Source organism: Cervus elaphus, chromosome 23 (assembly GCF_910594005.1).
Source record: "Cervus elaphus chromosome 23, mCerEla1.1, whole genome shotgun sequence".
NCBI lineage: Eukaryota > Metazoa > Chordata > Mammalia > Artiodactyla > Cervidae > Cervus > Cervus elaphus.
Window position 1 is genome coordinate 12404215 of NC_057837.1, and position 26440 is coordinate 12430654.

The window sequence follows — 26440 nt, forward strand, 5'->3', positions numbered from 1 at the left end:
GCTCTTGGGTTCTCCCTAAGAATGAAGAGGCCAGTGCGAAGCTCAAGGGGATAAACTCGGAGGAAATCTCTTCCTTTCTGTGGGTCTCAGCTTCTCTGCCTATAAAAGGAGGGAGCAAAAAAAAAAAAAAAAAGGAGGGAGCAGAGATTCAGCTCTCTGGTCTACTTGGGAGCCCAACACCCTAGAGTGTGTGATGGCTTCCCGGCTTGCTAGCTGCACTTGCCATCCTGCTGAAGCCAGTGCATTTACAGACAGACACCTGCCATCCTGGAGAAATACCCCTGCAGTCTGATATGATGGGAATAACCTATTATCTGTATGATCTGTTCAATTATTACATTCACACAATCAACACTCATGGAGCATGGATCACAGTACTTCATCCTCAAAATACTTGCATTTTAGTGGAAGCAATAAAACATGAATATAGAAATATCAAATATTGAGCCAATACAGAATATTGACCCCTGATATAAACCACAGGATCAATAACCTGGCATCTCTAACTTCAGGGTTAACAGCTCTCACTCTACAACAAGAGCAGCGTCTGAGTGTAAGTTGGCAATGGGGTTGTCTGGTATGCTTTCCACCCATTTTTAGATGTTCAACTGTAGCACGTAGGGGCACATGTGAGAAAGTTGCCATATGATCCAGCAATCCCAATACTGGGCATATACCAGCTGAAACTACAGTCCAAAATAGACATGTACCCTATGTTCATAGCAGTACTATTCACAGTAGCCAAGATACAGAAACAACCTAAGTGTCCATCGGGAGATGAATGGATAAAGATACACACACACACACACACACATTGTTGTTTAGACACGAGGTCATGTCCAGCTCTTTGGCAACCCCATGGACTATAGCCCACCAGGCTCCTGTTTCCATGGGACTCCCTAGGGAAGAACACTGGAGTGGGTTGCCATTTCCTTCTCCAGGGAATCTTCCTGACCCAGGGATCAAACCCGGGTCTCTTATATTGGCAAGCTCTTTACCACTGAGCCAGGGAAGCCCTAAATACACAATGTAATATTATTCAGCCATCAAAAACAATGAAATAACATTTGCAGCAACATGGATGGACCGAGAGATTACCATACTAAGCGAAGTCAGTCAGAAAGAGAAAGACAAATACCATGTGATATCAGTTGTATGGGGAATCTAAAATATGATACAGATCAACATACAAATGAAACGAAAACAGACTCACGATATAGAGAATAGACTTGTGGTTGCCAAGGGAGGGTAGAGGAGGGACGAATTGGGAGTTTGGGATTAGCAGAGGCAATCTGTTATATACAGGATGGATGAACCACAAGGTCCTATTGTAGAGCACAGGGAACTATATTCAATATCCTGTGACAAACCATAACGGAAAAGAATATGGAAAAGGACATACCTGTGACCGATTCATGTTGCTATATGGCAAAAACCATCACAATATCGTAATTATCCTCCAATTAAAATAAATTAATTAAAAAAGAATATACATACATGTACATATTAATATATATGTATAACTGAATTGCTTTGCAGAGGAAGTTAACACAACACTGTAAATCAACTCCACTTCAATAAAATTTTTTATAAAAGAAAACATCAGGAGATCAGCTTAATGTTGAAGAATTTGATGTTACAATTTCACTTGCCTGCTTTGTGCTTCAAATTCCTCATCTAAAAATAATGGAGGTGATGAAGGCTACCTATTTCATAGCTTACTGAGGGATTCCTAAGATCCTGATAGAAAAATACATAACCCATTAGGTGTAAGGTATTCAAAGTCAAATTCGCATTCTTTTCGTTGTTACTGCCAAAAACAATAGAATAAAAGTTTTCTAAGAGTTTTTTTTTTTAGCCTTGGTGCAGAAGGTCCCAAAGTTAGTAGGAAACCCACTGCCAACATGTCCTTTCCCTATGCAGTTCCATCTGTGGTGCGTTGAGAAAGTCTTGGGTTAAGAAGTCAGTTCTTCTCCCCAGGAGAGCACAGCCCTTTAAACACACGGCAGGGAGGCAGCCAGTCTCTGGCTCGGTCCTTTGAAAGTTGTTCCTCCAATATAGCAGTGCCCATATTTCTGTGTGCTCAGTAATTGGTGTGCACACATCCTGCTGCGTTTGGTTTTAAAAAGAAAAGAAGAAAAAGTCACACACGAGGAGCACAGGCATCTAAAAGGCTTCACAGCCTGGCACGTGCTTCCTGCCACTTTCCGCTGAGCCCTCCATCCTGTCTTTCTCTCCGCAAACGGAGGAGGGAAATGACAGGGGGCAGCCCAGTGCTGGGGAGAGGGGAGAGAGGAAAAAGTCAGAACTGGGTCTGCCATGACTAAATGCACCGAGTTCATTCTCAGAATAAGACTGCACACATCATGTTACAGGCAACAGCAGCTTCTGTCACTCTTATCTATTAGAGAGAAACTAACCGCTATTTTGTGGTTACATAAGAAAAGCAAACACACACCTCCAGAAACTTAAAACACTGTCATTGATGATGAAATAAACTCACTCCTAACGGAGCAGGTTTCTGATGAGGCCACTGTGTGCCCGGCAGGGCTGCTCTCCAGAGAAACACACACCAGTGCTGCAAAGAAGACCAGCTTGGCCAGACCTGGGAGGTGCCAGGGTCTTTCCACTCGTGGCCCTCCTGACCAATTTTTTTTTTAAAGAAACTTTGATTGGAGGGTAGATGATTTACAATATTGCGTTAGTTTCAGGTGTACAACAAAGCGCATCAGTTATCCGTACACATATACCCACTCTATTTTAGACTCTTTGCCCATGCAGGCCGTTACAGAGCACCGTGCTATGCAGTAGGTCCTACTAGTTAGCTTCGAGTGCATCCTTCCTGATAGAGGAGACAGACCTTGTCTTATGCTTTGCATAGGCAGCTGTCAAGACTGGAAACCAGCATGCCAGTCCTCCCCACTATGGGAAGGGGAGTCATCTCTAGCCCCGAGGGCTACCATTTTTCAAACGGTTTGCATGTAGTTTCAAAGCCAGTTTCCATTTTTCCCTCAGGTGAGTAAAACTGGTTATACCATTTATTACTTTACCTTCCAACAGTAAATCAAACACCCCATTAATACAGTCTACCCTTCATCCCTGATTAACCTGGGATGTATGTAAAATTCTGTAAGGAAGTAAGAGATAGAAATTTACCTTGGGAAAATATATTTTGGTGAAATGTTTTGCTATATATTGAGACTATTTTAAGTCTTCAATGGACGTGTTAAGTGTGTGACAGATTTTTACAATGGAAATGTGAGTTAGACATATTAGGACTAGTTACTATTGACTGTGTACCACATTCAGGGCTTTATACCCACCTAAAAGAATGCCCACAGCATAAAAAGGAAAAAAAAAAAAACGGTGCCATTTGCAGAGATGTGGATGAACCTAGAGACTGTCACACAGAGTGAAGTCAGAAAGAAAAAGACAAATATTGTATATCAATCAACACATATATGTGGGACCTAGAAAAATGGTACAGATGATATTTGCAAAGTAGAAACAAAGTCACAGATGTAAAGAACACACTTACGGTTACCAAGGGGTGGAAGGAGGGGCGGGATGAACTGGGAGATTGGGACTGACATGTAAACACTACTGATGTTATGCATAAATAACTATTTATTGTATCTATTATAACAGATAACGAGGACCTATGTGTTGTTCAGGGATCTCTACTCAGGGCTCTGTGGTGACCTAAGTGGGGAGGAAATCCAAAAAAGAAGGTATAAATGTACACATACAGCTGATTTACTTTGCTATACGGCAGAAACTAACACAACACGGTAAAACAACTATATTCCAACAAAAACAAGTAAATACAAACAATATGTGAAATGCAAAAAAAAAAAAAATGCCCACGGCAGCTCTGCAAGATAGAAATCATTATCTCTACTTTACAGATGAAGAAACTGGGCTTGGGTTACAAGGTTAAACATCTCACATGAAGATTTGCAGCTGAAAAAGAAAAGGAGCCAGGATTCAGCATCTGCATGCCCCAGACAGCCAGAGGGTCTATTCTTTAAGGTGAGTGTCCCTAGAAAACTTATTTTTAACGGTTTAAATTATTTTACATACCCTCCAATTAATCAAATGTGCTTAAAACAAATTATTTATTCTGACATTTCACTACTTTGGTTTCCCTCGTGGTTCAGATGGTAAAGAATCTGCCAGCAGTGTGGGAGATCCGGATTCGATCCCTGGATCAGGAAGATCCCCTGGAGAAGGGAATGGCAACCCACTCCAGTGTTCTTGCCTGGAGGTATTCTTGCATGGACAGAGGAGCTTGGCGGGCTACAGTCCATGGAGTCACAAAGAGTCGGACATGACTGAGCGACTAACACTTTACTACTTTACAATTACTTTCCTTCCAGTTAGAAGTACCAAGGAGTCACAATGTATGTTTTGGAAGAAAGGGTGACAGCAAAAATGTCAGTATCAAGTTAATATCTATCTTTATCAACATGTGCAGGACAGATCTAAAGATGTGAGGCACTTCTGGGTCCCTACCTGCCCCACCCATGACCAGGGCACCTAGCACTTCCTCTGTTTGTTTCCAAAGCTAATTAATTGCTATCCTCTGGGAAGGCCCTGTGTAACTGCTGAGGATGAGATCCCGGGAAGAAAAGAAAGAATGTGTTTGTATAATACTATGTTTCACCTTTTCTTTATTTTCAGACAGACCCCCAAGCCTGTAAGTCCTACAAATTACTTTGCTCTCTGGGTTTAGTTTAGCATAAACAAAGCACTTCTTTCTTTTCCAGTCATTTATGGGGTTGGTCTCCCCGAGCTCTCTGTTGTGTTCGATTCTATCAATCAAACATGCAGAAGCCTAGTTTGTGACACAGATGACACCTGTACTTTCAGAAAACTGAGAAAGCTCTATTATTTCAGGTGACTAGTAAAATACTCACAAACTTTTACCAGTTACCTAATTTTTCTCAAGAGACAATACAACAGACATTTTCTACATAGTAAACTTATATTCATTGCTTTCTCAGTCTAGACAGGCAAGATTCTTTTAAGGACAGATTTCCAAAAATCTGACTTTTCTCCCTGAGCATACTTCTATTATGAATTGAGGGTAGAGTCATTAACTCATATTAAAGAAAAACATTCTCAAGACAAATAATTTATGTGTTAAGCTACTATTTGGGGAGAGCTTCAGAGAGAGAGGTTTGCAGCAAACAATGGGGGTAAATCAATCTGAAAGAAGTTAAACTGTTTGTCATAGTCCCAGTTTTAAGCTTCACTCCTGCACCTATTTGACATCTATTCCAGAAAGATTGTGGATGGCCGGATGTCTCCACCGAAATCAACCCCACTCAAGATTCTCCCTTGGACTTGCCTCTCTAATGACATACTGTCAGCTTAAGTACCAATTTGCCCATCTAATCAAGGACCACAACACACTGGTAACAGCAACCAGTGACACTATAATTAAGTCCCTAGTGATTAATTCTTATCGACTGAGGCCAAAGGAGGATTACAAATTAAGATAACTGGAAACTGGGTCTTGACTTGCAATTTGATTCTTTCTGCTCATCCTCAATACCTGCATTGATCAGATAACTATTCAACATTCTCTCTTACCTAACAGAGATCCAATCCAACTAATGTATCAAATCAGCTTTGTTTTCCTGAGTGACAGGGTCTGCTACTCCTTCACTCACGTTATTGATGTCTAGGTGGTAGGGGTTGTTGGGAGAGAGGAGCAGGAGAGAGTGAAACAGACAATCACTGTTACCACGCTGGGAACAGATCTCTAAATTACTGAAGCAGGAGCTTCTCCAATTCAATTAAACATGATGATAATGACTATGCTGTCACTAATGTGTGATGCAAGGAACTAGGGACATGAGAAAAGTGTATTCCTTCTACCTGATCCTCAGGACATTTATAATTTAGAAAGGGAGGAGAAGGAAATGATTATGTATGGGCCAAAGCTCTGTGCTAGGCACTGGCCATCATTTTTCATGTTCTCATTAAATCCGTACATCAACCTTTGAAGAATGAGCTACTGATCCCATTTTACAGAAGAGAAAGTTGAAGCCTAAAAAGGTTAAAGTAGAATATTATTCAACCCCATGTCATAGCATATGTCAGAATATCCTTCCTTTTTTATTGAAGTATTTCCTTCCTTTTTAAGGCCAAACAATACTCTTTGTACATGTCACATTATGTTTATCCTTTCACCTGTCAGTTGCATGATGAATGGAAACAGTGGGTTCCATCTGCTGGATACTGCAAATAATGCTGCTATGAACTTCGGTGAGCAGATATCTTTTTAAGATGCTGCTTTCAATTCTTTTGAAAGAATACCCACAAGGCTGACTATTGGATCACACTGTAATTCTAGTCTTAATTGTTTTGAGGACCTACTACATTGTTTTCCATAGTGGCTGTGCCATTCTACAGTCTCCACAACAGCACCCAAGGGTTCTAATTTCTCCACATCCTCACCAAAACCTTATGGTTTTTTCGAAGTAGCCATCCTAATGGGTGTGAGGTGATATCCCATTGTGGTATTAATTTGCAATGATATCGAGTATCTTTCCATACACTGCTTGGTCATTGGCATATCATCTTTGGGAAAATATCTATTCATGTCATTCATTGATTTTTTAAGTTGGACTCTGTTTTTTGTTGTTGTGTTGTATATAGCTACTAGTTTTAAAATTGTACTATAAAACATTTCAGGCATATAAAAACATAAAAAATAACTTGATGAATACCCAACACCTACAGTCCAACCTAAAACAGAAAACCTAACCAAAATATTTGAAGCTTCTGATATCCTTCTCCTGACTGAATTCCCTTTCACACTCTCACCAAGAGAACTACTATCCAGACTCTAGAGTTTATTATTCCCTCCATTTTTATACATGTAATAAATATCTATATATCTATTTCTATTCTACTATTGCCTATTTAACTGACTTTAAAACTCAATATATAAACTGTTATGTACATTCTTCTGCAACCCCATTTATATTTGTGAGATTCATTTTTCTTGGTACGTGTAATCACAACTATTCACTTTATTCACTCTATAGCTGTGGTTCCCAAACTTTTTGGTCTTAGGATTCCTTTCCCTTTTAAAAAATTACTGAGGCCACTGAAGAGCTTTGGTTTAAGTGAATTCAGTTAATCAGTATTTGTCACATCAGAAAATAATGATGAAAAAAATCAGCAGTGGCCACAGGACTGGAAAAAGTCAGTATTCATTCTAATCCTAAAGAAAGGCAAAGTCTATGAATGTTTAAATCACCATACAATTGAACTCATTTCACATGCTAGCAAAATTAGGCTCAAAATCCTTCAAGCTAGGCTCCAACAGTACATGAACCAAGAATTTTCAGATGTACAAGCTGGATTTAGAAAAGGCAGAGGAACCAGAGATCAAATTGCCAACATCTGTTGGATCATAGAAAAAGCAAGGGGATTAAAAAACAATCTATTTCTGCTTCATTGACTATGCTAAAGCATTTGACTGTGTGGATCATAACAAACTGTAGAAAATTCTTCAAGAGACAAGAATACCAGATCACCTTACCTGCCTCTTGAGAAGTATGTATGCAGGACGAGAAGCAACAGTTAGAACCGGACATGGACAACAGACTGGCTCAACATTGAAAAGGAGTACATCAAGGCTATATACTGTCACCTGCTTATTTAACTTCTATGCAGAGTACATCATGTGAAATGCCGGGGTGGGTGAAACACAAGCTGGAATCAAGACTGCTGGGAGAAATATCAACAACCTCAGATATGCAGATAATACCACTTTAATGGCAGAAAGTGAGGAGGACCTAAAGAGCCTCTTGATGAAAGTGAAAGAGGAGAATGAAAAAGCTGGCTTAAAACTCAACATTCAAAAAATGAAGCTCATGGCATCTAGTCCCAGCACTTCATGGCAAATAGATGGGGAAACAATGGAAACAGTGACACATTTTATTTTCTTGGCCTCCAAAATCACTTTGGACAGTGACTGTAGCCATGAAATTAAAAGATACTTGCTCCTTGTTAGAAAAGCTATGACAAACCTAGATAGTGTATTTAAAAGCAGAGAAATCACTTTGCTGATAAAGGTCTGTCTAGTTAAAGCTATGGTTTTTCCAGTAGTCATGTATGAATGTGAGAGTTGGACCATAAAGAAGGCTGAGCACCGAAGAATTGATGCTTTCCAACTGTGATGCTGGAGAAGACTCTTGAGGGAGATAGTGAAGGATGGGGAAGCCTGGTGTGCTGCAGTCCACGGGGTCGCAAAGAGTCAGACATGACTTAGCCACTGAAAAACACCACCACCACAATTTCTGAAGAGGAAAAAGTCCACACCAGCAGCTTTAGGAGAGAAGTGAGGCTCTGAGCCAGGAATTAAAGGATGCTGGGACTGGATGAGAGGAGGTGAGATGGGGGTAGGCAAATGATATGAAAATAGTTCCCCTTTTTGATAGCCTGGTCAGCAATATTTAGAGGCAGTGGCTAGCTTCAGGGCCTGAGGAAATGCTGTGGCTGATGCCACTTCCCTTGAGAACCCTAAATTTAGAAGGAACCTCCTAAGGCCACTGTGCACTGCTATGGGGCGAGGAACACCTGGGATTTTGTCAACTTTTGCTGGAAGATGACTGCCGTATAAGATATTTCTTCTAATGCATCTCATTCAAATTTACTTTTACTGGGAAGAAAGATTATTTCCATTAAAAGTAACTGACTCCAAAGCTATCATGATTTATTTGAACCACCTCTTGAGAAGTGAAAATCAGTTCCTGTCACCTCTAACTGACATATAAAGCAGTGTGGTTATTTATTTGCATATCTTAGTAGGAAAACCTCTCATTTGTCTAAGTGATGCATATATTAGCTATTTTTAGGAACTCCTATTGCAGACAACATAAATTCAGATGAATAAAGCAATCCTCTGAAACAGATTGCTAAACAGAAAAATATTTACCAAACAGCAATTCTATGCTATCATTTAGATGGGAGAAAAATATACTGTTTTTTACATGCACAAAACTGCAGCATCCAGTTTTGTGCATGTCAAAAAAAGCATCAAAGTAGAATTTATGGGGTTCCCAAGTAAATTTGAGTTACTTTAAGGATAATGCATTACACCAACTTTATAACATTAATGTTTTATAAGCAGATTTTAAAAATAGAGAATGGTTTAAGACGGACCTCCATCAATGGAACATTACAGTTAGAATTATTACCTTCCTGTTATTCCTTCTTATTTTATGGATTATGCTTTTAAAACAACAAATAATATGAAATAGATAAAACAAGCAAATTCAGAGACAGAAGTTGAGTGGTGATTACCAGTGGCTGAGGGGAGGAATTTTGTCCAGAATCTCTGCTTGGGGTGATGAGAAAGTTCTGGAAATGAATAACTGGAGTGATGGCTACATAACATGATAAAGCTACTGAATGCCACTAATTCTACACTTAAAAATGGTTAAAATTGTAAAAATTAAGCTGTGTGTACTTTTAGCATAATAAAAAGCAACAAATAATCTAAGCATTTATTACTGAATTCACTAACGATATTTTAATAAAATTTCATTCCTGGTCCATTTCCTTTCCTGTTTGCTAAGTAGGCTGTCCCTCAGTTTTTCTCCTTATTCTCCAAAAGCATAACTCTGTCTTCTCCACCTTCAGCAGATGAAACTATTTCACGAGAAGATGGAAGTCTCATAAACTTGCTCAACTTTCTTCCCTCTGGTCCAACTTACCTCTTCGCCACCTGTTCTCCCCCAGGTGTGTCCTATGTATGATCACATTCCAGGGCCACATCCCTGGAACTCTTCTTTTCCTTGACCACCCAACCCCCACCATCCTTGTGATCTCACCCCCTCTCCAACGCAGGAGCAACAGAGGATGAGGTGGTTGGATGGCATCATTGACGCAATGAACATGAGTTTGAGCAAACTCCTCAAAGACAGTGGAGGGAAGCCTGGCATGCTGCAGTCCATGGGGTCACGAAGATTCGGACAAGACTGAGTGACTGAACAACTGACCCCTACTCACAAATGCGCTCGTGTTCCCCATCCCTGACAACCTGTGACTTTGCTTCTGCAGATGTGGTTGCGTCTCCCCTCCCCCAGCAGCAAGCATCCCTTCCCACCATCCGGCAGCTTCTCTACCCTCTCCCTCTGTCTTTTATACCCACCACTCTGCTGACCTGGCTCTCCCCAAGGGCACCGATGATGCCAATTTCCAGATCCAGTGGCTCATTCTTAATCTTCTTCCTCCATATTGCACAGCACTGCTGACAGTCCTTCCCCCTCTGCCTGCCCTTCCATCTCTTGGTCACTCTTTCAGCTACTGTTAGTTCAGCTTTCTTTACCTAAACTTCTGAAACACATCCAGGTTTCGACTTGAGTCCTTTCTGGCTAATCACACCCACACTGGTGGCTTCAGTGATCCTCTACTTAGTGGTAACTTCAAAAAGACAATCTTCTTGAACTTTACTTGCACGCCCTTCAGTCCTATAGTTTCAGCTACACACTGCATCACTCCACGTGTCTTTCTGCCAGCTCAAGCACAGCCAGAACAAATACGAGTTCCACCTTGCCTTCAGCGCTCGGGCCTCTCTGCTCTCCCCTGTCCTGCTCAGTGGAATCACCGTCCACTGACTCTTCCAAGCTAGAAATATTGGGATCAACTGTGAGGACTCCTTGATTTTTACCTCTTACACCCAACTGTGCAACAAGACCTGCCAGTTCCATCTGACTATTTCTTTTGTATTTGATCCTTACTCTCCCATCCTTTTGACTCCCCTGGTGGCTCAGACCGTAAAGCGTCTGCCTACAATGCGGGAGACCCAGGCTCGATCCCTGGGTCGGGAAGATCCTCTGGAGAAGGAAGTGGCACCCCACTCCAGTACTCTTGCCTGCAAAGTCCCATGGAGGGAGGAGCCTGGTAGGCTACAGTCCACGGGGTCGCGAAGAGTCGGACACGACTGAGCAACTTCTCTTTTCTTTCTTTCTTTCCTTCTTTCTCTTTCTTTCTTTCTTTCCTTCCTCCCTCCCTCCCTTTCTCTCTTTCTTTCTCTCTCTTTCCTTCTTTCTTTCCTTCCTTCCTTCTTCCCTCCCTCCCTCTCTCTCTCTCTTTCTTTCTCCAATCCTTTAGCTTCACAACTTCAGACCTTTTCCCTAGATTATTACAGTAGTTTCCTAATTAGTACCGGCTTCCTTATCTTTGCATGCCCTCTATTTGTCATCCACCTTAGCCATAAGAGCCGCCTTTCTAAAAATCTCTTCAACATTGAAAAACATAAAACTTCTCTCTGTCTACAGTATGAAGTCCAGACTCAAAAACCACACGATTTCTTTCTTATGGACGAACTTCCAAACTTTAAAGAAACTGAACTTTGGCTAAAGATATCGATTAAACCAGGCGCTTAAAAATATTTTGGTTTCTTAAAATGTGTTCCTCTAAATAGTTTTGTCTCAAAGAAACTTAAGCAAAACAAATCTTCCCTCACACAACTAGTAAGATGAAAACAGAACCTATAATGTTAGTTTAAAAAAAAAAAAAAAGCTTAGTAAACACAGAGAGGAGATATATGCAGAAACCCACAACTGATTTAATTTGCAAAACCACAGCTTTAGCTCAACTAAAGTAAAGATGACTTAGATAAAATACAACCAGAAAACTGAGATAAAAGAAATGGGGTAAATAAATTAAGCTGATGATTTAGCAAGCAAGTGTCATGGGTGTATAGCATGAAAGTCTGAGAAAGCACTTTGGACAAAGAAAGGTGATGGATTGACTCCAGAGAGCCCCTGGGCACAGAAGTTCTTAGGGGAACCCCTGCTTGCTGGAAGAGCATCATTTCTTGGACCATGTCCCTTTCACTTGTGATGATATGGTCACTTAGTTTCAGGAGAAAAAATAAGATTTTACAGGTTGATGTTCAATTTTTGAGGTTGGGGTGGGAGATCATTGGTATTTATTAAGGCTCCTCTGCAGCCATAATTAAGCAGTGGAAGTCATGAAAACTTCCACTTTTTTGACTCCCACCACCAACTAGCTGTGATACCCTGAATATCTCATCTAAGCCCCAGTTTCCTTGCCTTTAGAAAGAAAGGTCTAGATATACAGAACAGATTTGTAGACACAGCAGGGGAAGGAGAGGGAGGGACGGACTGGATTGAGAGAGTACCATTAACATGTATACACTACCGTGTGTAAAATAGATAGCTAGTGGGAAACTGCTGAATAACAAGGGTAGCTCAGCTCAGTGCTCTGTGATGACCTAAAGGGGTGAGGGTCAGAGGTAGGCTCAAGAGGGAGGGGAATCTATGTATATTTATAGAGGATTCAAACTGTTGCACAGCAGAAGCTAACATAACATTGTAAAGCACTTATCCTCCAATTAAAATTAAAAATAAATTTTAAAAATGAAGAATCTAAAGAGAAAAACATCTGTCCTTGCTAAAATTCTGTACTTAACTATTTTTATCTCAATACTATTAAGATCAGAAAATGCTAAGAGTATTTATCCTTAGGGGAAAGAAGAGGGGAAAGACTATTTTCAAACTGACTAGTGGTGTTCCTTTTCTAGTAAACTATTTAGGCAGTACCAAGTGCCTTCTCAGGGCTTCCCTGGTGGCTCAGATGGTAAAGAATCTGCCTGCAATGCAGGAGACCTGGATTCGATCCCCGGGGTCAGGAAGATCTCCTGGAGAAAGGCATGGCTACCCACTCCAGTATTCTCACCTGGAAAATTCCATGGACTGAGGAGCCTGGCAGGCTACAGTCCATGGGGTCACAAAGAGTCAGACAATACTGAGCAACTACCACATACACACACACACAAGCGTGCTTTCTCAGGCACAGTGAAGCATGTTCCCTCCAATACATAGATGTTAAAATAAGGAAAGGAAGTGACAGATTGGGGGCTTGGGCTGCAGGGGTGGGAAGTAATCCGACAGCCCTTTAGTTTCCTTCTACTCATTTGCCTGTGTGCTAAAGCAGCAGCAAGAGGCATTAAAAAGCTCTGGATGTTTTGGAAAGGTAGAGACCCTCTTTACTAATCGGAATCATAATAGTCAGAATCCATATATCTATTCAGATAACAAATAATGACAATAAGTCCCAGGCATGTACCAGTTTAAAACAAAAACAACAACCCAGTGGTGAGAAAGGGGTCAGGGCAGGCCTCACGGACGAACAGAGAAGATAAGGGCTATGCATCACTTGGAACCAGGGAAGGACAGAACAGGACTTTTCTGTATCACCGGTGACTTGTCTGCACCTTCTTTTTCTTTATACCCATGGTTCTTTTTTTGGTAATTTTTTATTGGAAGATAATTGCTTTGCAATATTGTGCTGGTTTCTGCCATACATCCACATGAACCAGCCACAGATATACCTATGTCCCCCCTCTCCGGAACCTCACTCCCATCCTCTGCCCCTCTGGGCGGTCACAGAGCACTGCGTTGAGCTCCCCATGTCACACAGCCTGTTCCCACTGGCTATCCATTTTATACCGTAATGTAGAAGTTTCCATGCTACTCTCTCAATTCGTCCTACCGTCTCCCTCCTACACTGTTTGCGCAAGCCTGTTCTCTATGTCTGCGTCTCCATCGCTGCCCTGCAAATAGGTTCATCAGTGCCATCTTTCTAGATTCCATACACGTGCCTTAATACACAATATTTGTCCTCTTTCTGACTAACATCACTTTGTTGAAGTTTGTTCACATAGGCTCTAGGTTTTTTGCCTCATTAGGACTGACTCAAATGTAACAGTCCATTGTATATATGTACCACAACTTTTGTATCCATTCATCTGGCTGAGTAACAGTCCATTGTATATATGTACCAGGATTTCTGTATCCATTCATCTGGCTGAGTAAGTCCATTGTACACACGTACCACAATCTGTGTATCCGTTCATCTGTCGATGGACATCTAGGCTGTTTCCATGTCCAGCTATTGTAAAAAGAGCTGAGTGAACACTGGGGTACATGTGTCTCTTTCAATTACGGTTTTCTCAGGGCACATGCCCAGTAGTGGGACGGCTGTGTAATATGCCTACCCATGATTTTATGGCAGTGAGTGCATAGCAGATATTTTTCCTCTCCCTCCCACTCTATAGAAAGCAAGCACTTAGTAATCTAAGAACAGGCCAGGTTCCAGAAATTTCTAATTCTTCATTCTTTTTTACTGTAACTTCACAGCATTGTCGTGAGCTAGATAATCTTACTTACGTACTATTTTTTGTTTGATTTTTAATGCCTTTCTCCTCCATGAGGGTTAGGACTTCGGCTCTCTTTTCTCCCGTGTATTCCCAACACCACATCCATCACTGACAATGATCAGTGAAGGGCTGGATCAATTACTATCCGTGGACTGAATAATTCCCTGCTTGTTCCAAGTCATAAAAGTTCCCATTTTCTCGAAGTTACTGATTAAGCCACTCTAACGTGTGAAGACAATCTCAGTGGTACTTGCATTTTTCAGAGGATCTGTGTGCTGGCAGAATTTCTGGTACCGGCAAGAAATGAGGACTTTCAGGTGGTTACTGGAGGGTATTTTGAGATCAGGTGGGAAGAAGCATTCCAAAGACGGCCACCCTTTGATTTGCTAGAATGTCTACTCCAAGAAAAAACAAATCCCTCTCTCTGTACTCTTAACAGACTCCTCCTTCCCTCTATGGGCAAACCCATAAATCTTCTCCAAGTGCTGGCCCAGGAGGGTTGCACAGGGTCAGAAGCATAAGGATCCATAAGGGTCAGAAAGATAAGGCTAAGACAGAAGCCCCAGAAAGGATAGGTATGCTTTGTTTCTGCCCTGAAGACAATGCATCATGGGTGTTCTGCATCTCAGTGGTTATCACAATTTTTTTCTGTTTATTCATTTTCAGGACTAACATTTATATTCCACCTCTGAAAACTGTCCATTTGCTCAAATATGAAACACCTATGATATTTCTAGTTGTTATCTTGCAAGCCAACCAGGAAAATAATAAAGTACAGAGCTTTGAGATTTAAAAATTATTCTTTGGAAAATATTGGCAAAACAAGTGTTTTCTTGAATAAGGATATTGCTTTGAACTTTCTGGAATCTTGGGCTTCAGAACTTGTCAAATAACAACAGTCAATAAATAACAGACATAAAAGGGATCAGAAACATAATTTGAATCTTACCAGTGATTTCATAGATACGCGAACATACTGACTTAAAAGCAGATTACAAAGTTATCTCAGGCATATATTGAGAAACAATATAAATGTGTCTCACAGCATGACAATGTATCATTCCTCTCATTTCCAGAATTGCTTTACAAAGTCAAATTTCAAACTGTAAAGTTATTACCAAAGGAGATTAATCTGGCTGCATTTCTCACTCATTTTTAATTAAACACACTTTCTTCTAAACAGCTTTTTGCAAGTTACAGTAGTCAGCATATACATATGTGTGTGTGTGTCCACAGATGATAGACTTTGCCATTTTAAAATATGCCCCCCCCCCAAAAAAATAAAATGTGCCCCAAACCATAACTGATACAAGGAGGGAAGGAAGTCTCATAACTCATTTCTTAGAATTAACACTACTGTCTGGTAATATTTTTTTAAAACATGAGTCAGTAGATACAGTATATTGTCTAACTCAGGCTAAGCCAAGCGGAGCATCAGGAACAGAGATTACAGCATCAAGCTGCCTGGGTTCAAATCCGAGCTCTGCCGTTTAGCAGCTCTGTGACTTTGAACAAGCTGTTTAACTCTTTCCTCATCTGCAAAATGGGGACAATAAGAGGACCCACTCAAGTAGGTTAACAGACATAAGCTGATCAGAGCAGTACCTGGATGCAGAAAAAGCTCAATCCAAGTTAGTTGTAACTATTAGTCTTGAGTTTATCCATTCAACGGAGTCAAAGGAATGACGATCGTGTTTTCTTCCTCCACCACTTAGCAGAAAACATTTTCTCACAATGATTACTTCCTTTAGGGTTGTTTTGTCAAAAAGCGGTTCTGCTCAAGGTGGGCCCTCCCGCTCCCTCCCCCGAGTAGCACCACTTCCCCTGAACCTCCTCACCAGCGTCAAGCGCACAAGTCAGTTTCACTTTCACGTTCTGCAGCCAGTGTGGCTGGGGAGGCGAGCTAGTCACTTACGAGGCACCCAAGTGAAGTAAGCACCACCTTCTCCCCTGCCCTCCTGGCCAGGCAGTCACCTGTGGAGAAGGTGTGCGGAGAAGGGCTGAGATTCTGCACTGTTTGGCATCGGGGTGCCCTGCCCTTTCGTGGCAGGTCTGGGATGCCCTTACGGGGTGCTGCGCGCGTATCTCCATGAATGCACACAGCCGGGTCCGATGCCAGCTTCCTCCCTGCCTCTTCCCTCTTAATCGTGACCCTGGGCTCGAGCTGACCGCTCTGTTTCAGCTGCTAAGCTCGTGTCTCACGCTCTGTGTCTGGCCTGTTCTCCTCTCTGCGCGGTGGCGGTGCTGCGTCCGCCCCTCTGGTTCCGTCACACGGCTTACTTTCACAGCTCTGACCTCCTCCTCATCACACCCGCCTTCTTCCTGTTTGGGGTTTTCTGGTCTTCCCTCCAGGCACCCCCCTGCTCTACCCTGGGCAGAGATCACACCGACGCCCTGGCTATGGACTGAGCGCCTGCTGAGTGGGGCACGAGCCCAGGGGGGACTGGAGAGACAGACCCGCACCCCTGCCCTCAAGGAGCTCACAGTGTGGTCGGGGCGGAGGGGGTGTTGTTACTGCTGAGGTGGCTTCCGGCACAGGAAGCCGGGGTGCTCACTCAGGGGGGAAAGGATGCTTTAGTTAGAGCAGGGGGTGGGGGCGCCTTTGCAGAGGCAGTGATGTCTGAGGGGTCGGCAGAGAGAGGATGCAAGGGGGAGAAGGGCATCTCTCACGTGTGGTTCCCCATGGAGCTACGCTTACCAAGAGGCGTGGAAGAAAAAGGTGGTTCTCAGGGCCGTGGGAGAGGGAGGCTGGAGAGGCGGGCAGGGGACAGACAGGGGAGGGCCTGCAAGCTGCGTCAAGGGCCTGGATCTTATTCTACAGGAGAGAATGGCAATCCGATTTTTGTGTGCGTCAGACTCTTCTGCCACCAGGGAGACTAGAGGTTCCGCCTCAGAAAAGAAATGTGAGGTGGTGAAATATTATCCCATCACAGCCTAAATGTGTGTGTTTCCAAGGGTAGCTGCCAGAGCACCTCCCATTCCAAAGCTCTCCTGAGATGCTCCTCGGCCCAGCCCCCTCCCCGTCATCGTGGCTTTGACCAGCAGATCTCAGCAGAAGTGATGCTCCGAGGCTTCCTAGTTTGACCCTTAAGAGATCTGAGCCTTTGTCTATTGCGAATATTTACTGTTAGGATCTAATCACCATGAAAAGAAGTCCAACATGGCTGCATAGAAAGAGAGGGAGCCGGAGGGTTCCAGTCTTCTAGCCATACCCACCAAGTGTCATTCATCTATTGCTGCTTAGTTGCTCAGTCACATCCAACTCTTTGTGACCCTATGGACTGTAGCCCACCAGGCTCCTCTGTCCATGGGATTTCCCAGGCAAGAATATTCGAGTGAGTATTCTCAAGAATTGCCATTCTCTACCCTTGCCCCACGTCACTCAAGAATATGGGAATGAGTTGCTCTTTCTTTCTCCCATGGATCTTCCTGAGCTGGGGATCAAACCCAGGTCTCCCGTATTGGCAGGTAGATTCTTTACCACTGGGCCACCAGGGAAGTCCACATGATACACTGGGTTGGCCAAAAAGTTCATTTGGGTTTTTCTGTAAGATGGTATGGAGAAACCTAAACAAGTTTTTTGGCCAACCCAATATGAGCGATCCCATCTCAGATCTGTGCACAGCTTCACGAGAGACCCCACGTGAATCCATGAACAGCAGAGCCAGCCCAAATTCCTGAGACATAGAATCACGAGCAGATCAAATGGTGTTGTTTTAAGCCACGAAGTACTGCGAATGTTTGCTACACAGCGACTGATATCCAAAGCAATATTCTAGGTCAAATAAATATTAATAGTACACTGCAGCCTTAACAAGTTCAGGACAACAGCACTGATCCACTCACTGCCAATATGTGTTAAGTTGTACTTCACTTAATTACTTATCACCAACTCTAATTTCAAACCTACGTCACACTTAACTGATTAGTGCTCAAACTTTTAAAAAGTTGGTTCTCAGAAAATGTAATCCTGTTTCCATCTTGCAGTGTGTGGATTAAAATTCCCTGGAATTCAGCCTAAACTTTCCTATTGATAGTTTTCAGATAAACATCCAAACAAACACGTGTCTCACTTTTTGGGCTTGCAGAATGTTTGACGGTTCTTTATATTTTGCTTTCTTAGCTGTGCTGCTAAGTATCTTGAGACACACCAGTACTTGAATAAATGGTGCGATCTCTCTCTGGGTCTAGATATTTAGACCCAGAGTTCTATACTATTTTTTTCCACCAGAAAATATCTACCATATTTTTCCAGGAGAAAATGATTTTGTATATTTATTTTTTCATATTACTATGTTTTAAAAGATTTTTTTTAATGTGGACCATTTTTAAAGTCTTCACTGAATTTGTTACATTACTGCTTCCATTTTATGTTTTGGTTCTTTTGGCCATGAGCCATGTGGGTGGGATCTTAGGTCCCTGACCAGGGATGGACTCTGCACCTCCTGCATTGGAAAGTGAAGTCTTAACCACTGGATGGCTGAGGAAGTCCCCTAATTTTGTATATTTAATGAAGATATATTCTCTCTGTTCTGAGTACCTCTAACCTGTTCTCAAAAGAGAAGGGCTCGCCCTTCTTCCTTTCAATTGAAATAATAAAATTCAAATATTGAATTGGCATTTCTCTCTACCAGTTTCACCTATGGGACACTATTAATGGATTAAGTTTGCCTTCATTAAAATTTCTAAAATTATGTGCTAGCTTATGCTTAGCAATACTGGCAATTTGGGGCCAAGCAAGTTGCTGAAGCTCCAGTATTTTGGTGATCTGATGTGAACAGATGACTCATTGGCAAAGTCCCTGATGCCGGGAAAAACTGAGGGCAGAAGAAGAGGGTGTCAGAGGATGAGATGGCTGGATGGCATCACTGATGCAATGAACATGACCTTGGGCAAACTCTGGGAGATGGTGAGGGACCAGGACCCCTGGCACGCTGCAGGCCATGGGGTTGCAAAGAGTCGGACACAACTGGGTGACTGAACAACAACAACAATGTTGCATTTATTTTATTTTAAAAAGTAACACAAAGCCTTTCCTACTGCTCACATGGCTTTCTTTCCAAAAGCACTTGCATCAAATACCCCAAGTGTATTATAAATAACAACAGATCTCAGGGCCCAGGAACTTAAAAAGAATCCCAGCGGTAAACTTCTTTTTACTGGAACAGAGGAAGGTGAGAGTAATTTGTGCTGCACTTTTGGCAAATATTTAAGCTGCTTCTGCGTCAGAACTTGGAATTATGCAAGTGATTTCTCCCTGAATTATTTCAAAATCATAAGGACTTTAACAAAACTATCTAGGACTGCTGTGGTACCTAGCCCATGCACCATACTACTGAAGCCCATAAGGTAGAGCCTGTGCTCTGCAACAAGAGAAATCAATGCAATAAGCCCAAGTTCTGCGACAAAGAGTAACCCCACCAGCCACCAACTAGAGAAAGCCTACACACAGCATCAAAGACCCAGTGTAGACAAAGATTAATAAGTAAATAAATATTAAAAAAAGAAGTAATGCAATTCAATCATTTAAAAATACATGATACTTTATTTTTCTTCTCCAATGACTGATGCAGAAGAACAAAGAGTTTCCACTCTTAGAGTGGAGAAGATGCTATCTGGCTGCTATTCCTCATGAGCTTATCTTCAATCAAGGTGTTCTTTTTGAGGAATCAGCATTTTGAGAAGAACTGGCTGTTATCAGACTTCTTGTGCTACCATTACCACTAACACTTGAGAAGGAAAAATGTGCTGTTGCCCTTGTTCTCACAGGTAGTTTTAATTTGCAAAATTTACAATGAGAGCAGAATGATTTCAGAGTTTGGGTGACTGCTCTCCCATTTATTGGTGAAGAGGTACATGTTGCAACCATTGGTAATACAGTAAGCTCCCTACATACAAACCTAAAAGTTTCAAACTTTCAAAGATGCAGACATGCATTCACATGTCCAGTCATGTAAGTCAGTTCACATGTCTGGTGTACTTTTCAAGGTACTGTACTGTAAGATTTTAAATGTTTTATTTTTTGTATTTGTTATCTATTATTTGTGTGAAAAGTATTATAAACCTATTACAGTACAGTTACTATAGAGCCGATAAAGAAGGTTGGGTGCCAAAGAACTGATGCTTTCAAATTGTGGTGTTGGAGAAGACTCTTGAGAGTTCCTTGAACAGCAAGGAGATCAAACCAGTCAATCCTAAAGGAAATCAACCCTGAAAATTCATTGGAAGGACTAATACTGAAGCTCCAATATTCTGGCCACCTGATGCAAAGAGCTGACTCATTAGGAAAGACCCTGATGCTGGGAAAGACTGAAGGCAGGAGAGGAAGGAGGTGACAAAGGATGAGATGGTTGGATGGCATCACTGACTCAACAGACATGAGTTTGAGCAAGCTCCGGGAGAGACTGAAGGACAGAGGAGTCTGGTGCGCTGCAGGCCACGGGGTCACAAAGAGCTGGACAGGATTTAACAACTGAACAACAACAACTTACAGCCAACTGTGTTATTTAGCTAACTTTGTTGGACTTACGAACAAATGAGATTTATGAATGCACTCTCAGAACAGAACTCATTCGTATGTAGGGGACATACTGTACTCTGCATTCTACACCCAGGCTAATGAATGGGTTAACTACAGGCTGGGAGCCATGACATGTATCTGACACTGCGCCACCCAGGTGCCTGGGGGAAATCCTGGTGTGAGTGGAATGTGTAGATCTCAAAAGACACCCTCCCCGAACAGCTACAAAATATTAGGATCAGGAGGAATTCGAGACACCTCCCCCCTCCCCCCATCCAACTCACCCATCTTACGGTCAACACGGCCAAACAGGTCAGAGAACACTGGTCTCCTACCCCCAATTCTGTGATCTTTCCATCTGCCTTCATTGTCAGACAGCTCAGAAAGACTGCGTGACCATAGAAAAGCTGGACCAAGGCAGGGGAAAGCTGCTCCAAGATCCTATAGCCTCTCTCCAGTCTCTGCTATGGAAAAGGACGATCTAATCTGGATTCTTAATACCCTTGCATGCCAACTCCCATGTGTCTTCATTTATTGCAAGGGACCTGGGAAGCAAGGTCAGGGGACTGGTAACACACAACAGGGCTGGGGAGGGGAGGGAGGCAGCAGGTGACATGGTACAGAGTCTGGCCAAACAGAAGTCAATGCACCGAAGGGTAATAATGCACTTGGCCCCATGCACCACTTCTCAGTCAGACCCCTAACATTCACCCTAAGCACACGGGCAAATGTTACAGTGCTCAGAGCTCTTAATACTAATGAGCAGGTCCTGAAAAACATGACATTTGTATGACATGACATTAGTCTCCTTCATGCTGACAACGAGAGAAAAATAAAATCTATTCTCTGACGAGGAGGTGTCCTAGCTTCCGCAAGTAAAGATGCAGTCTGAGCTCTGTGCTGAGAGTTTAAGGAAGAGAAGGAAATAGAAGACCTGGTGTATGTCCTTGGTGTATGTCAATCCTAAAGGAAATCAACCTTTAATATTCATTGGAAGCACTGATGCTGAAACTGAAGCTCCAATACTTTGGCCACCTGATGTGAAGAGCTGACTCACTGGAAAAGACCCTGATGCTGGGAAAGATTGAGGGCAGGAGGAGAAGGGGGTGACAGAGGATGAAATGGTTGGATGGCATCACTGACTCAATGGACATGAGTTTGAGCAAACTCTGGGAGATAGTGGACAGGGAAGCCTGGCATGCTACAGTCTATGGAGTGGCAAAGAGTAAGACACAACTTAGCAACTGAACAATAACAAGGTCATTGAGCAAGCTTTCTCAGGAGATAATAACTGAATTACAGCATCATTATTGAGACTTCCCTGTCAGTCCAGTGGCTAAGACTCCCTGCTCCCGATTCAGGGGATCTGGGTTTGATCCCTGATCAGGGAACTAAATCCCACCTACCTCAACTATGAGTCTAAATACTGCAACTAAAGATTTCACATGCCACAAGTAACACCCAGTGTAGCCAAATATATAAAAACTAGAAAAAATATTGTTATTGAGCTCTGTTTATGAGCCAGATAGAATCACAAATCCCCAGAGACATGAGAAAGCAGAAGAGGGAGAGGAAACACATCACAAGCTACAAAGAACAGATGTAACAGAAAAGGACTCTCTCCTGGATAATTGCTAAATGAACCCTGGTGGAGAAGAGGCTCCATGAACAAGGTGAGGAATGTACCCAGGTACCACCTGATCTTCTCCCTTCCCAGAGGAAAGCAGAATACTTGGGGTGGAGACTCTGTTGAGCTCTGGAGGGCAGGGATGATGAGCCTCACACAGTTAAAAGCATCTCCCTTGTTCAGCAGACAAAGATAAGCATAATTCTTTGGTTGCCCTGGTGTGACCTCCCCCCGCCCAGGATGGAACCGTCCCTATAGAACACACAGAACATTTCCCCCAAAACATGATGGCATCCACGCAGAAGTGTACTCTAAAAATTGCCTCTAAAATCCCACTGAGGTATAAGCTTTTGAGGTATAAGCCCAAACCCTAAGCTCCCGTCTTAACATTGTTTTAGCCATGGCTTACTAGCTGCTGGGAACCCATGCAAGTGCTCATTGTATTATTGCTGGGATTTATTTTTAATCTTCTTTAAAAGATTATGTGTTTTTCTCCTCTGGTTTCATATTTTTGGTTATTCTACCTTTCAGTAAGTCCCCTAGAGCAAGGGCCCCCAAACTCTGGGCCGCAGACTGGTACCTCTGTCAGATCAGTGGCATTAGATCAGAAATAAAGGACACAAAAAATGCAATGCTCTTGAATCATCCTAAAACCCTCCACCTGACTTCCTGGTCGGTGGAAAAACTGTCTTCCACAAAACAGATCACTGGTGCCAAAATGGTTGGGGACCATTGCCCTACAGAATTTATGACTCTTCAGTTCAGTTGCTCAGCCATGTCCAACTCTTTGCGACCCCATAAACAACAGCACACCAGGCCTTCCTGTCCATCACCAACTCCCAGAGTTTACCCAGACTCATGTCCATTGAGTCGGTGATGCCATCTAACCATCTCCTCCTCTGTCGTCCCCTTCTCCTCCTGTCTTCAATCTTTCCCAGCATCAGGGTCGTTTCAAATGAGTCAGCTCTTCACATCAGGTGGCCAAAGGATTGGAGTTTCCGCTTCAACATCAGTCCTTCCAATGAATACCCGGGACTGATCTCCTTTATGACTCTTAGATGGTCATATTTGCAAGGCAGAAGTAGAGACACAGATGAAGGGAAGAAATGGAAGGATACCAAGGGGGGAGTAGGGGTGGGATGAACTGATAGACTGGGACTGACATGTTGCTGTTCAGTCGCTGAGTTGGGTCAGACCCTTTGACATACACACACTACTCTGTATAATCAGGTAACTACCGAGAACCTACTATATGGCACAGGGAACTCTACTCAACTTGGTGACCTAAATGGGGAAGAAGCCCCAAAAGAGGAGATGGATGTACATGTGTAGCTGAATCACTTTGCTTACAGCACAAACTAACACAACATTGTAAAGCATCTATATTCCAATAAAAATATTTTTTAAAACGAATTTATTACTCTTTACTTTTATGACATTTTTCTTTGAATGCTCTCAATTATTTAAATCTTTGGCAGGCCTTTATCATCCTAACTCTTGAACTTCATCCTTCACTTTTGATCTTTTTTATCTTTTTATCTTTCTTAATGAAGATTAAGATCACGATGATTTTGTTCTGAAAGATTCTAAAAACATCGTTTTATTAAATTTAACCTCTTTTATCCTTTCATATTTTCTTTTTACTAAAATAATTTTGAGCTCTCTGTATATCTGCATTCAATGTTTACCCTCTGCCTCATCCATTTGCTTGTAGGGGAAAATTTTGGAAGATCTCAGTATTACTTTTTATTTCCTTATCATCCTTAACTCAGTCTCTTTTCCTTTCATTACTGGCATTTCTCAGCAAGGTGAGAAACTGGGAGGGTGAAAAGAAAAGCCCACCACAGGGATGGGGAGACAGAGTTTCTCCCTTGTAAGAAGTTGTCTTTAAGCACGTAAAATGTTTCCCATCACCTTCAACTCTGAACTTCTAGTAGAATGTATCTAGGCAATTCCAGAGACCCACAGGCAAAACCTGCTGAGTTGATGATCCCACTCATGCAGACATTTTTATTTTCTGCACCAAATGATTTTCTGCTCCAAACTCACTGCGGGTGGTGACTGCAGCCATGAAATTAAAAGACGCTTGCTCCTTCAAAGGAAAGCTGTGACAAACCTACACAGCATATTAAAAAGCAGATATCACTGCCAACAAGGTCCTAATGGTCAAAGCTATGGTTTTTCCAGTAGTCATGTATGGACCTGAGAGTTGGACCATAAAGAAGGCTGAGCAATTCATGCTTTCAAACTGTGGTGTTGAAGAAGACTCTTGAGAGTACCTTAGACAGCAAGAGATCAAACCAGCCAATCCTAAAGGAAATCAACCCTGAATATTCATTGGAGACGAGGGCAGCAGAAAATGAGATGGTTAGACAGCATCACCAACTCAATGGACATGAGTCTGAGCAAACTCCAGGAAATGGTGAAGGACAGGGAAGCCTGGTGTGCCGCAGTCCATGGGGTTGCAAAGAGTCGGACACAACTTAGCAACTGAACAACAACTAATTCATGTTACAGAGTCCAGGTTTCATTCAAAATAACACTGGGTAGCCACTGCAGAGTTTAAAGCAAGGAGTGATGGGGAACACATGTAAATCCATGGCTGATTCATGTCAATGGATGGCAAAAACCACTACAATATAAAAAATAAATAAATAAATAAAGCAAGGAGCGATAAGCTCAGATCTGGGTTCTACAAGGATCCTCCCAGCTGCATGGTGGAGAACAACCCACAGTAACAGAGACCAGGGAGGAGGTTCTGGCGGTGATCCAGAAGAGAAATGCTGGTGACCTGAGTGGGGGTGGAAAAATGTGGATGGAATAAAAAGATATGTAGGGGTGTGCATCTACCAGAACATGGCTTGGGGTACGCTGAGGTGGTGAGGAGTCAAGGAAAACATCCAGATTTCTGCTCGCGCAAGAACAGGTGACACAGCGCCAGAGACAGAAAAGAACGGGAAGGAGGTTATCTTGTGGGAAGAGAAAGGGGAAGACCATGCAAGCAGTCTGAGGCATGTGGTATTAGATGCACCCCTTTAGCAGCCACAAAAGGACTCTGGAGAGGTCAGCAAGGGGATGGCTGTTCAGTTCAGTGAGGCATGAGGTTACCCACGGAGTGAGAATCCAGAGGATCATCAACCTTCCATGGGAAAGGAGGGAGAGCAGGAGCTTGCAAAGCAGAAGAGGGGAAGGAAGGAGAATGGGAAGCAGGGGTGGGATGAAGGTGTTGCTCCAAGAATGCAGAAGTACACCATCTCCTGCAGAGAAGTCAAGGAAGAAAGGAGTGGATTGAGCAAGAGTCAGCAAAAGGGAGGGCTTCCCTGGTGGCTCAGTGGTAAAGAATCTGCCTGTTAATCTCTGTTTCAGGAAGATCCCCTGGAGGAGGAAATGGCAACCCACTCCGGTATTCTTGCCTAGAAAAACCCACGGACAGGGGAGCCTGGTGGGCTACAGTCCATGGGACTGCAAAGAGTCAGACACGACTTAGCGGCTGAACAACAATCAAGCAAAAGGGAGCATGAATGTGTTAGATTCCCAGAGGCAACAGAGCCAGATGTCTGTGGCCATGACACAGAGTGAGGACAGAGCCGGGGGCAGAGGACAATTTAAGGAGGCTGGTTGCGAACAGGAGGAAAGAGGAGGACATGGTTGGAGGAAGGTGAGGAAGGATGGCCTTCTTCTGAGAAGGAAGGGGTTTCAGCATGCTTGTGCAGTGAGGTGGGACCAGGCATGGGGCGGGGAGGGGGGAAATACAGATGCAGAAGGAGATAATCAAGAGAATGCGATTCCTCCTCCTTCCACAGAGGAAGAAATGGAATCCAGAATGTCAGTGGAGGATGAACCTTAGAAGGTGAGGCTTCTGGTTTTTTATCATAAAAGACGGGAAGGACGGGAGGGAAGATCCAGACAGAGCTGGGCATGGAGCCCTGTCATCACAGGGTTAGGCTGTTTTTATCAGGGAAACTCCTGTTTTCTCAGCGAAGCAGGCTGAGGGGATGATGGCAGCAGGAGATGGTCTGAAATGGTCGCTGTATTGTCAGGGGGAGGGAGTGGTCCAGGCAAAGTCTGAGGGAAGGCC

At 42.8% G+C, this 26440-nt stretch overlaps 1 protein-coding gene across 2 annotated transcripts in view; it reads right to left on the reverse strand.

Annotated features, from left to right (window-relative positions):
* PRKCQ (protein kinase C theta) overlaps positions 1-26440 on the reverse strand; it is a 142731-nt gene that overhangs the window by 109023 nt on the left and 7268 nt on the right. Inside the window, exon 1 of one of the 2 annotated variants that reach the window (XM_043884034.1) lies at positions 15821-16013. The exons of the other annotated variant lie outside the window; for it this stretch is intronic. The gene's annotated coding sequence lies outside the window, so the exon portion shown is untranslated. Of the gene's footprint in view, positions 1-15820; positions 16014-26440 lie in introns of those variants that run through there. 2 annotated transcript variants of the gene reach the window in all.